Source organism: Arachis hypogaea, chromosome 20, assembly GCF_003086295.3.
Source record: "Arachis hypogaea cultivar Tifrunner chromosome 20, arahy.Tifrunner.gnm2.J5K5, whole genome shotgun sequence".
In the NCBI taxonomy this organism is placed as follows: Eukaryota; Viridiplantae; Streptophyta; class Magnoliopsida; order Fabales; family Fabaceae; genus Arachis; species Arachis hypogaea.
Window position 1 is genome coordinate 131,665,457 of NC_092055.1, and position 13,943 is coordinate 131,679,399.

General features: G+C 37.5%; 1 long non-coding RNA gene across 1 annotated transcript; it reads left to right on the forward strand.

Annotated features, from left to right (window-relative positions):
- The first annotated feature begins 1,782 nt into the window (after positions 1-1,782).
- On the forward strand, positions 1,783-2,337 carry LOC112783952 (uncharacterized). Its single transcript, XR_003193663.3, has 3 exons — positions 1,783-1,954; positions 2,034-2,138; positions 2,227-2,337. It is a non-coding gene; the product is annotated as an uncharacterized lncRNA (long non-coding RNA).
- The last annotated feature ends 11,606 nt before the right edge of the window (positions 2,338-13,943 follow it).

Sequence of the window (13,943 nt, forward strand, 5' to 3'; positions counted from 1 at the left end):
AAGAGTTACCCTTAAAGTTATTAGTTGATCCTTTTTCCAACATTCTTCATTACTTGTTTATCCTTGTCTACTTGTGATTTCAACAATTGTTTTAAATTCTCACGAATACGATCCTTGCCGCTTTTCTTTATTTTCTAAGGTTTGTTATCCTTCTGAGTATACTCGAGATTAGTTTTGGTATTTTGTGTGACTATTGGACTTAGTAAACGACACATTAAATCTTTAGGGTACGTTTGGTGGAAGCAAAAGGTGAAACTTCTATAAGTACGACATCACATGGAATTGTGGAACTTTGTTTTACGTGACAGTTCTGTTGATATGGAACTTATAATCAGTAATAAGGTTTGCAAAGTGTTTAACGAAATTAAGAACCATCAGATGAGTTGCCCAATGAGATACGGTTGAAAATGGTGGAGATAAGTTATGTTAAAATTTGAATAGTTGAGTCTCTGGAGTTGGTATGAGATCAATATGTGGACGTTAAGTATATCGTTTTAGCCCCGACAGGTTTCATAACCTTTTGACGCCTTGCCTTACCATCACATGTTTGAAAACATTTTGTCTTGTACATCAAGCCTATCTTGTAACTTCTGTTTGCATCATAGTTATACCCTTTAATACCTTTATGCCGTATGAAAATCCTGGTATTTGAGGCTATATGTATTTATATATACTGAGAACTTTTTGCCATTTCTCTAAATGCATTCAAGAGCGAAGTGATATGAAATCTCTTTTATTTTGTACCAATTTTCGAGGACGAAAATTTTTATAAGGTGGGTGGAATGTAAGTCCCAGGATTTTTGAAAATTGTATTATAAATTAATTTTTATGTTTAATTATTTGTTTATAGGTTTAATTTTAGAAATTTCTTTATTAAAGATAATTAAAGTAAATTTTGATTAATTGAGTTTGAAATGAATTAAGATTCTTATTCAATTTTATAATTATTGAATTATTTTCTATATTTAAATTATAAAATTTAGTAATTATAAAATAATAAGAATTTTATATGATTTGGTTTAAATAATTGAGATTTTAGAATTTAATACTTTTAATTTTTATAGATAAAGAAAATAATAAAATAAAATAATTTTAAAGGATTAAACTAGATTTTCAATTAATACTCTATACCCCTAAGTTTACTAAAATTACCTAAACTACCCTAGTCCTAACCCTCTACCCCACCGCCTTCCCTTCCCCAAGCCTAGACCTAAGTGTTTCAGGAAACAAAGAAAGAAAACGCTGAGGGAGAAAGAGATAAACAGAGACAGAAAAGAAAGAATAGGGTGAAAGGGAAGAGAGAAGAGGGAGATCCGAGAGAGGGGAGTGCCGGTGGAGGCGGTCGCGCCATCCTCGCAGATCATCGCTGCCGCTGCGTCCTGCTGCTTGCGCCGCCGCCGCCGTCCAGGAAGCTGCGGTTTCTGCTCGCCGTCGCCGTTGAGATCGCGAAGAGAGATGGCTCACGAGTGAAGGGAGGCCGTGGGCTTGGAGCCGCCGCGCCTTCGTCGCCGCTGTTTGCCTTTCCTGTCACCGTCGTCCAACGCGAAGCCAGCCGCGGTCGCTGCACCTCCCAGCCGTGTCTGCCGCCGCCGTATCGTCAAGGGGGAAGCCGTCGGGTCACACAGAGCGAGAGAGAGAGAGAGAAGGCACGGGAGCAGAGGAGAGAAAGGAGAGACCCACGCCAGCCACCGCCACTTCTGCAGCTCGAAACCCCGCTGCCGCCGCCGGAGTGTGCATTACCGGTAAGGGATTTAAGCTTGGCTTCTATTCTTTTGGATTCCGGGAACCTTTATCGTCACTGCATGTCTATTTCAGCTCTCCGCCGCCGCTGCTTGTTGTTCTGAACTGCTGCACCGTCGTTGCCGCCGTTCGGGTCACTGGGAACATGGCAGTGATCACCGGAACCACCATCGGAGTTACCGTTATTTCAATTCAGCCGTTCGTCCTTGTTTGGGTAAACAATGCATTCCGAAACCTATGAATTAGTATTTCTGTTCTAAGTTATTTAAGGATCTAAGGTTTTGGTGTCATAGGATCGAGTTCCGGGTCTTGATTGCTGAGTTCTATGGCTGTAGCATACAACATCAAGGTGCTGTGTCGTCACCGGAGCTGCTGTTGCTCCATTTTCTCAATTATTTGTAAGCCAGTAAGTCGTTCCTTGTTCCAAACTCTTTTAGTTGCTATTCTGTTATAGACTATTGAGTTTACGCGACATTAATGTTTTAGGATTGAGCTAAGGCTATGTTTAGAGGTTGTGGCTGCTGCAGGGACGGTCGGTATTGATGTTGCTGCTGTGGAATAAGAATAAAAATGTAGTTTGTCGCGTAGTTAGATCGCGAATGAAGTAGGGACGTCTTTCTCAAACTTGTTTTTCTTTCCAGAGTTGTTGTAAATCGATATTAATGCATAAAATACATCTTTGGTGATTGCCCGAGTCTTATGAATTGAATAGAGTTGTTTTGGATGAATAAGATTATTAGTTTGATTGATAGATGGATCGATTGAGAAAGCTGAATATTCTGATTAGTTGACTAATGTTGTTAAAGTGGTTTTCCTTGAATTAATGGGAGAGATTTAATAATGGCATTTAGTTTAATTTTGGAAACAATTCGATTTTAGGAAAGGTTTAGTATTGAAATTTGATGTGATATTGAACCCGATTTGATATTGGAATTTGATTTTAAAACCAATTTGGAAAGGACTTGATATTTGGAAACGGTTTGTTTATTGAGAATAATTTACTATTTTGGTAATGGTTCGAACATGGTTTGAGGAACGGTTTGGTTTGAAACTGTTTGAGAAAACTGAAAGTTCTTAATTATTGATTAATGCTGTTGAATGAGGTTGATTTAAACTGCGATTTATAGGATTGGTTGATTGGATTCTGGATTTTGCAATTTCCCCGTGTTTGATTGAGAAAACTGAATGTTCTTAATTATTGTTGTGAAAATTATTATTGGAAGTGATTTGAATGATTAACAGGTGTTTGGTTTGGTTTGGTTGGGACCCGAAAAGGGTGGCAAAGTCCGAGTTTTAGAGGAGATGCTGCCGAAATTTTATAAAATTGGAAGTTTTATTTGAAGCAATTGTTTAAAAAGATTTAGTTCTTAAACGTTATTTGTTTTAGATTGATTTATTTAGAAAAGAAAGAATTATGTTTTGAATTGAGATTGTTGATTAACGGAAAGAAGGACGATGAGGATTAATTTGAAATATGATTTTTGAATAAATTTGAAAATGGGATATGGATTGACGAATGATGATGATATTGAGAATGGCTTAGATATTGATGAATGATGAATGAATTATTTATATGGCTTATGAATTTGAAATATCTGAGATACGAGGTTCCCTGGATTAAGTGCCGTGGCTTGCCACCACGTGTACCAGGTTAAAAACTCGATACTCTGTTGACCCTACGACGTAAGTGTGACCGGGCACTATATAAATTCCCGGAATGATACCCCCATTGAGCAATATTGATTATTTGAGAAAAACTATGCATAGACTCTTGGGGATGCATGTCGGGGGACAGTCTAAGGACAATTCAGACTTGTCGGGTTGGCTGGATAACCGACAGATGAGCCTCATCAGCCATAGGACAGGCATGCATCATATGCATTTGTATGCTTTGCTTGGGTTTGAACTTGTTTTGGTTTGCCTAATTGCTAAACTGTTCTTAACTGCTACTTGAACTATTTGTTGTAACTGCTACCTACTTGTGCTTTCCTTGTCTGTCTTGCCTGTGTTTGTTCTGGCGTGCTACATTTGAGAATGAACTTGGATGCTGAATTAATGATTGTGTTGTTTGATTGCGTGGTTGATTTCTGATTGAGATTTTCTTATAAGTAAGGAAAGATTTCGGATTTCTGAAAGATTAAACATTGTTTCTTTGAAAAGGGATTTGAACGATTTCCTATTGGTTTTAAAAGATTCATAAGGCAATGATAATCACTGAGCTTGAAAACAGTTTCTTATTAAATATCTTCTTATGACAACTTTGAAACTCCGTGGTGAGACTGTGTGGTTAGGTTCTCACCCCCCTACAACTTTACCTTTTCAGGAACCAGATGAAGAAGTATTAAGAAGAGTTATACTGCGTTTGGTTTATATGCTGTTGTATTAATTAGATTATTTTCTTCCCTCGTCTTTGTTATTACAAGTTTGTAAGAGGGATAGGAATTGTATGTTTTATATGTACAATATATTGAATTATTATGTAAGGAGTCTTGTATATGAATCTATGCCTGTTTGTATTTTCTTAAGATAAAGTATTTATTTCTGGTTTTTCAAAGAAATCAGCGATACAGTGTCGAGTCATAGGCTCCTATTTTAATATTTAGTATGTAAAGTAGTCGTAATACTTCTTGCTATCAGAGTAGCGCAGCCGGAAGCGTGACTTCTGATAGTGAGGGTGTTACAAAAAGGATCCCAAGTCTTTGAGCATCAGTGGATAGGAGGGTCTAAGGGAATAAAATCCTGGCCTAAGCGGCTAAACCAAGCTGTCCTTAATTAAGTTTTTTTTTTACCAAAATATATGTTTCTCACTAAATTTTTTAATTACCCAACCAATATGCAAATTGTTATCTATTATTTGATATGCTTTTTATAATAGGTTTAATTACTCTACAGGTCCCTATAGTTTCACCGAATTTTCAATTAGGTCCTTATACTTTTTTTCTTTTCAATTGGATCCCTATACATTATTTTTTGTTTCAATTTAGTCCCTGTTAACATTAAACGTCAAAAAAATGTTAGTAAATTGTGAAATTACTTGTATACCCTTAGGGACTCAATTGAAAAGAAAAAAAGTATAGGGACCTAATTGAAAATTCGGTGAAACTATAAATAATCAATGAAAGATATTCATATAATTCTTTTTATTTTGTCAATATTATTCTTTTTGCTTATTTATATACAAATTGTACCAAAAATTCCTTTTATCTGTTTGTAGCTTCTTTTTATATCACACTACAGTAGCAGCCAAAATCTTGATCTCAATATAGAACATAGCGGCATGGCCTTATTAGCCATATTAGAAATTTATAGGATCACTTCTCAATTCTCAACATAGTTCAATAACTACAACATTTAATTAATGGATCGATTTTCACCCAGAATAACTCAAATTTTTGTTAAACAAATAGATATAACATACTCAATCAACTAAAAAAGAAGAAATTATCACTATATATTTGAATGATGAGTAGAATCTACTACATTATAACAAATTTAGACAACAATGATTAAAAAAGGTAGACATAATTTACTTATACAATTCGAACAATTTCAAAACAGAACACTTATACTGATGATCTAGGTAGAATATTTGAAATTGATACTTCACTGACCAAAGGATCCTTATCAAAAGCATTTGATGTTGGCTCTTCTTTGATCTTTCTTCCAACTGAAAATGCAGGATGATTAGGAATAGGAAGTGTCATTGTCTCACAACCACTGTGGACATTGTTGGCCGATCTACTGCATCTTCTTGTACACACAACAAACCAAATATGTAACCTTAGATTTTCAAAGCCAACTAAGCTCTCAATCTACATCTATAATCTAATTATATTACAAACTCTATAAGAACATAACATTTTCCTTCTTTTCCTCTAGATTTAGCAGCAAAGGGTTGTGATGCATCTTCTAGTGGCTGTGAATACTTGGGGACCAGCCAAACTGAAGTTGTTATAGCAGTGGACAGAGATATGTGACATTTTTTTCTTCCCTTTCTCTTCTAAGTAGTTCTATACTCCTTCCTCCTCTCTTACTATATATGGCAGCAAGATGCTAGTAATAATGATGATGATGCCATATCACATTTTCAAAAAGTGCATACGTGTTAGTGAGATTAAAAGGCCTAAGTATGTACCAAAGCAACAACACTAAGTACCTTGATTTTCTTAAGTAGCTCCTAGCCTGTCATCCCTGGCATGCAATAGTATGTGATAAGCAAATTAAATTTGGACCTCTACAAAGCAGAAATTAATCCAACTATTAGCCCTTCTAAGCAGCTATGTTACATGCAATTAGAGCTACAAAGCTTTGATTCATAATCAGGTAAAAGAGAGAAGAAAACTTACCTCATTCATGGCATTCTGCTCAATATCGGTCAAACCCAAGAACTCCAATTTTCTTGACAATGATCAATTAAACTCATAATCAATTAATTATAGATAAAATACATAATCAGAAATCATAATCAATTCAACTCTCTCAAAGGCATTTAATCAAATACCTTATCTCCAATCTCACCTCTTTCCTTATTTCTAACATAATCAATTAATTACAGATAAAATACATAATCAGAACTCATAATCAAAATTTTTTAACACAATCAAAACAAATTTTAGCAAACTAAGCTTCGCAACTAGATCAATTGGTTCTCCTTGTCATTCAGGATGCTGATTACCTAATCAAATAAAGTCAAATTATATACAAGCGGCAACCAAAAAAAAGCATAAGGAAAATTAGAGGTATTTAACAATCAAGATTTCTCAACATTGTACCTGAAACATTAGAATCAGGAGAGGATGCCGTTTGACTACTAGTTGTTTTAAGCATAACATTTCTCCCGTTTTTAGTGTAGTGGGAGGAAGACATTATTGAGAAGAATTATTACTCAACGCTGACAGAAACCCACATGTTTATCCTACTCCCGATCTTTGCAATTCAAACAAATGAAAGCCATCTGACTGTTTCCTTCCCACATGCCACCTGGTCCCTTCATCTCCTCCGATCCAACAGTTGAAAAACTAAAACAAAATTCAATCATCACCTGTTGTTGCAGAACCAATCCAGACAGCAAAACGGAGTCGAGGAGCGGTGACGAGCGGATATTTTATACGCTTTTTGGGGTTAATTTCATATAGTTTTTAGTATATTCTAGTTAGTTTTTAGTTTATTTCCATTAGTTTTTAGGAAAAATTCATATTTCTGGACTTTACTATGAGTTGTGTGTTTTTCTGTAATTTCAGGTATTTTTCTGGCTGAAATTGAGGGAGCTGAGCAAAAATCTGATTCAGGCTGAAAAAGAACTGCTGATGCTGTTGGATTCTGACCTCCCTGCACTCAAAGTGGATTTTATGGAGCTACAGAGCTCAAAATGGCGCGCTTCCAATTGCGTTGGAAAGTAGACATCCAGGGCTTTCCAGCAATATATAATAGTCCATACTTTGCTCAAGGATAGACGACATAAACTGGTGTTCAACGCCAGTTCTCTACCCAATTCTGGCGTCCAGCGCCAGAAAAGGATCAAAAGTTAGAGTTCAACGCCAGAAATGGATCCAAACCTGGCGTTGAACGCCCAAAACAGCCTTATGCACGTGAATTATTCAAGTCTCAGCCCCAGCACACACCAAGTGGGCCCCATAAGTGGATATCTGCACCACCCATCATAGTTTACTCCTTTTTTGTAAACCTAGGCTACTAGTTTAGTATTTAAACAACTTTTAGAGACTTATTTTGGATCTCATGACATTTTAGACTTGAACTTTGTACTCTTTGATGGCATGAGTCTCTAAACTCCATTGTTGGGGGTGAGGAGCTCTGCTGTGTCTCAATGAATTAATGCAAGTATTACTGTTTTCTATTCAAACATGCGTGTTCCTATCTAAGATATCCATTCGCGCCTAACTATGGAGAAGGTGATGATCAGTGACACTCATCACCTTTCTCAATCCACGAACATGTGTCTGACAATCACCTCCGTTCTACATCAGATTGAATGAATATCTCTTAGATTCCTTAATCAGAATCTCCGTGGTATAAGCTAGATTGATGGCGGCATTCATGAGAATCCGGAAAGTCTAAACCTTGTCTGTGGTATTCCGAGTAAGATTCAGGGATTGAATGACTGTGACGAGCTTCAAACTCGCGAGTGCTGGGCGTAGTGACAGACGCAAAAGGAGGGTGAATCCTATTCCAGCATGATCGGGAACCTCAGATGATTAGTCGTGCTGTGACAGAGCATTTGGACCATTTTCACAAGAGGAGGGGATGTAACCATTGACAACGGTGATGCCCCAACACACAGCTTGCCATAGAAGGACGTGTGTGCGTGAATCAGAGGACAGAAGAAAGCAGAGATTCAGAAGACAAAGCATCTCCAAAACTCCAACATATTCTCCATTATTGCATAACAAGTAACCTTTAACCCATGCTCTCTTGTTTATTCGCAATTCAACTGATAAATACAATTGACTTCCTGACTAAGAATTGCAAGATAACCATAGATTGCTTCAAACCAACAATCTCCGTGGGATTCGACCCTTACTCACGTAAGGTATTACTTGGACGACCCAGTGCACTTGCTGGTTAGTGGTACTAGTTAATTTGCCTTCAACTAATCACCTCAGTGGAGCCATGCCCAATTCTTCTGGATAGGGTATGTCAGGCGTGTCATGTCTGAGTTACATATTAAAGCTTGGCTGGCTATTAAGCTATGCCTGACCCTTTGATTGGAGCTTTAGAGCATAAGATTCCTGGAATTCATATTAAAAATTTTGGAATCCTTATTTTTGTTTTTCAAATAATTTTCGAAAAAAAAATTTACAAAAAAATTATAAAATCATAAAAATCAAAAATATTTTCATGTTTCTTGTTTGAGTCATGTTATAAGTTTGGTGTCAATTGCATACTCATCTTGCATTTTTTGAAAATTCTCATGCATTCATAGTGTTCTTCATGATCTTCAAGTTGTTCTTGGTAAGTCTTCTTGTTTGATCTTTGCATTTGCATGTTTTGTGTCTTTTCTTGTTTTTCATATGCATTCTTGAATTCTTAGTGTCTAAGCATTAAAGAATTCTAAGTTTGGTGTCTTGCATGTTTTCTTTGCATTAAAAAAATTTTCAAAAATGTGTTCTTGATGTTCATCATGATCTTCATAATGTTCTTGGTGTTCATCTTGACATTCATAGCATTCTTGCATGCATTCATTGTTTTGATCCATAACTTTCATGCATTGCATCATTTTTCTTGTTTTTCTCTCTCATCATAAAAATTCAAAAATAAAAAAAATATCTTTCCCTTTTTCTCTCATAAATTTGAAAATTAGATTTGACTTTTTCAAAAATTTTTAAAATCTAGTTGTTTTTATGAGTCAAATCAAATTTTCAATTTGAAAATCTTATCTTTTTCAAAACCTTTTTCAAAATCAAATCTTTTCATTTTTCTTAGTTATTTTTGAAAATTTTTAAAATATTTTTCAAAAATATTTTTCTTAATTTTACATCATATTTTCGAAAATAACATCATCAATTAATGTTTTGATTCAAAAAATTTCAAGTTTGTTACTTGCTTATTAAGAAAGATTCAAACTTTAAGTTCTAGAATCATATCTTGTGATTTCTTGTGAATCAAGTCATTAATTGTAATTTTAAAAATCAAATCTTTTTCAAAAACTAATTTCAAAAATATCTTTTCTAACTTCCTAACTTCTTATCTTTTCAAAATTGATTTTCAAAATTTGTTTCAACTAACTAACTAACTTTTTGTTTATTTCTTATCCTTTTCAAAACTACCGAACTAACTCTCTCTCTCTCTCTAATTTTCGAAAATATCTCCTCTCTTTTTCAAAATTTCTTTTTAATTAATTAATTATTTTAATTTTTAATTTTAATTTTCAAAAATTACTAACCTTTTTCAAAAACTATTTTCGAAAATTACTAACTCTTTTTCAAAAAAAAAAAAATTTATTTTCGAAAATCCTCTCCCTCTCTCATCTTATTCTATTTATTTATTCATCTACTAACATCTCTTCCTCACATCACTCACCAAATTCGAACCCTCTCTTCTATCTGTGTTCGAATTTTTCTTCTTCTCTTCTTCTACTAACAATAAGGAACCTCTTTACTGTGACATAGAGGATTCCTCTTCTTTTCTTTTTCTCTTCTCTTTCTTATGAGCAGGGACAAAGAAAAAGGCATTCTTGTTGAAGCTGATCCAGAACCTGAAAGGACTCTGAAAAGAAAACTAAGAGAAGCTAAATTACAACTATCCAGAGACAACCTTATTGAAAATTTCGAGCAAGTAAAGGAGATGGCAGCCGAACCCAACAACAATAATGCAAGGAGAATGCTTGGTGAATTTACTGCACCTAATTCCAATTTACATGGAAGAAGCATCTCCATTCCTGCCATTGGAGCAAACAATTTTGAGCTGAAACCTCAGCTAGTTTCTCTGATGCAGCAGAACTGCAAGTTTCATGGACTTCCATCTGAAGATCCTTTTCAGTTCTTAACTGAATTCTTGCAGATCTGTGATACTGTTAAGACTAATGGAGTAGATCCTGAAGTCTACAGGCTCATGCTTTTCCCATTTGCTGTAAGAGACAGAGCTAGAATCTGGTTGGACTCTCAACCCAGAGATAGCCTGAACTCTTGGGATAAGCTGGTCACGGCTTTCTTAGCCAAGTTCTTTCCTCCTCAAAAGCTTAGTAAGCTTAGAGTGGATGTTCAAACCTTCAAACAAAAATATGGTGAATCCCTCTATGAAGCTTGGGAAAGATACAAACAGTTGACCAAAAAGTGTCCTTCTGACATGCTTTCAGAATGGACCATCCTGGATATATTCTATGATGGTTTATCTGAGTTATCAAAGATGTCATTGGATACTTCTACAGGTGGATCCATTCACCTAAAGAAAACGCCTGCAGAAGCTCAAGAACTCATTGACATGGTTGCTAATAACCAGTTCATGTACACTTCTGAGAGGAATCCTGTGAGTAATGGGACGCCTATGAAGAAGGGAGTTCTTGAAGTTGATACTCTGAATGCCATATTGGCTCAGAACAAAATATTGACTCAGCAGGTCAATATGATTTCTCAGAGTCTGAATAGAATGCAAGCTGCATCCAACAGTACTCAAGAGGCTTCTTATGCAGAAGAAGCTTATGATCCTGAAAACCCTGCAATAGCAGAGGTGAATTACTTGGGTGAACCATATGGAAACACCTACAATCCATCATGGAGAAATCATCCAAATCTCTCATGGAAGGATCAAGGGCCTCAACAAGGCTTTATTAATGGTGGAAGAAACAGGTTTAGCAATAGCAAGCCTTTTCCATCATCCACTCAGCAACAGACAGAGAATTCTGAGCAGAATCCATCTAGCTTAGCAAACTTAGTCTCTGATCTATCCAAGGCCATTGTAAGTTTCATGAATGAAACAAGGTCTTCCATTAGAAATTTGGAAGCACAAGTGGGCCAGCTGAGTAAAAGGATCACTGAAATCCCTCCTAGTACTCTCCCAAGCAATACAGAAGAGAATCCAAAAGGAGAGTGCAAGGCCATTGACATAAGCACCATGGCTGAACCTGTAAGGGAAGGAGAGGACGTGAATCCCAAAGAGGAAGACCTCCTGGGACGTCCAGTGACCAATAAGGAGCTTCCCTCTGAGGAACCAAAGGAATCTGAGGCTCATCTAGATACCATAGAGATTCTCTTGAACCTCCTTATGCCATTCATGAGCTCTGATGAGTATTCCTCTTCTGAAGAGAATGAGGCTGTTACTGAAGAGCAAACTGCCAAGTTTCTTGGTGCAATCATGAAGCTGAATGCCAAATTATTTGGTATTGAAACTTGGGAAGATGAACCTCCCTTGTTCACCAATGAACTAAGTGATCTGGATCAACTGACATTGCCTCAGAAGAGACAGGATCTTGGAAAGTTCATAATACCTTGTACTATAGGCACCATGATCTTTAAGGCTCTGTGTGACCTTGGTTCAGGGATAAACCTCATGCCCATTTCTGTAATAGAGAAACTGGGAATCTATAGGGTGCAAGCTGCTAAAATCTCATTAGAGATGGCAGATAATTCAAGAAAACAGGCTTATGGACAAGTAGAGGACGTGTTAGTAAAGGTTGAAGGCCTTTACATCCCTGCTGATTTCATAGTCCTGGATACTGGAAAGGAAGAGGATGAATCCATCATCCTAGGAAGACCTTTCCTAGCCACAGCAAGAGCTGTGATTGATGTGGACAGAGGAGAACTAGTCCTTCAATTGAATGAGGACAACCTTGTGTTTGCAACTCAAGGATCTCTCTCTGCATCCATGGAGAGGAAGCATAAAAAGCTTCTCTCAAAGCAGAGTCAACCAAAGCCCCCACAGTCAAACTCTAAGTTTGGTGTTGGGAGGCCACAACCAAACTCTAAGTTTGGTGTCAAACCCCCATATCCAAACTCTAAGTTTGGTGTTGGGAGGTCTCAACAAAGCTCTGCTATTCTGTGAGGCTCCATGAGAGCCCACTGTCAAGCTATTGACATTAAAGAAGCGCTTGTTGGGAGGCAACCCAATCTTTATTTAATTATATTTCTATTAGTTGTATGTCTTTGTAGGTTCATGATCATGTGGAGTCACAAAATAAAAATAAAAATTGAAAACAGAATCAAAAACAGCAGAAGAAAAATCACACCTTGGAGGAAGCACCTGTCTGGCGTTCAACACCAGAACAGAGCATGGTTCTGGCGCTGAACGCCCAAAATGGGCAGCATCTGGGCGCGGAACGCCAGAACTGCACCCTGGAGAAGAACTGGCGCTGAACGCCCCGAACAAGCATGGTTCTGGCGTTCAACGCCAGAAATGGCCAACAAATGGGCGTTGAACGCCCAAAATGGGCACCAACCTGGCGCTGAATGCCCAGAGTTGTGTGCAAGGGCATTTTACATGCCTAATTTGGTGCAAGGTTGTAATTCCTTGAACAACTCAGGATCTGTGGACCCCACAGGATCCCCACCTACCTCCACTCACTTCTTCTCACCCCTCTTTCACACAATCCCATAAACACTCTTCCCCAAAACCCTTCACCAATCACCTCAATCTCTCTTCCCTATCACCTCTTCACCACTCACATCCATCCACTCTTCCTTATAAACCTACCTCATAAACTCCACCTACCTTCAAAATTCAAAACCAATTTCCCACCCAAACGCACCCATATGGCCGAAACCTTCCCCCCTCCCTTCCCTATATAAAGCCCCCCATTCTTCTTCAAATTCACACAACACAACCCTCTCTTCTCTTCTTGGCCGAAACACAACCCCTTCTCCCTCTCCTCCATTTCTTCTTCTTCTTCATCTATTCTCTCTTTTATTGCTCGAGGGTGAGCAATATTCTAAGTTTGGTGTGGTAAAAGCATAAGCTTTTTGTTTTTCCATTACCATTGATGGCACCTAAGACCGGAGAATCCTCTAGAAAAGGAAAAGGGAAGACAAAAGCTTCCACCTCCGAGTCATGGGAGATGGAAAGGTTCATCTCCAAAGCCCATCAAGACCACTTCTATGATGTTGTGGCCAAGAAGAAGGTGATCCCTGAGGTCCCTTTCAAACTCAAAAGAAATGAGTATCCGGAGATCCGACATGAAATTCAAAGAAGAGGTTGGGAAGTTCTAACAAATCCCATCCAACAAGTCGGCATCCTAATGGTTCAAGAGTTCCATGCTAATGCATGGATCACCAAGAACCATGATTAAAGTAAGAACCCGGATCCAAAGAACTATGTTACAATGGTTCGGGGGAAATACTTAGATTTTAGTCCGGAAAATGTGAGGTTGGCGTTCAACTTGCCAAACATGGAAGAGAACGCACGCCCCTACACAAGGAGAGTCAACTTTGATCAAAGGTTGGACCAAGTCCTTATGGACATATGTGTAGAAGGAGCTCAATGGAAAATTGACTCAAAAGGCAAACCGGTTCAACTAAGAAGACTGGACCTGAAGCCTGTAGCTAGAGGATGGTTGGAGTTCATTCAATGCTCAATCATTCCCACTAGCAACCGGTCTGAAGTTACTATAGACCGGGCCATTATGATCCATAGCATCATGATTGGAGAAGAGGTGGAAGTTCATGAGGTTATACCTCAAGAACTCTACAAGGTGGCTGACAAGTCCTCCACTATGGCAAGGTTAGCCTTTCCTCACCTCATTTGCCACCTATGCAATT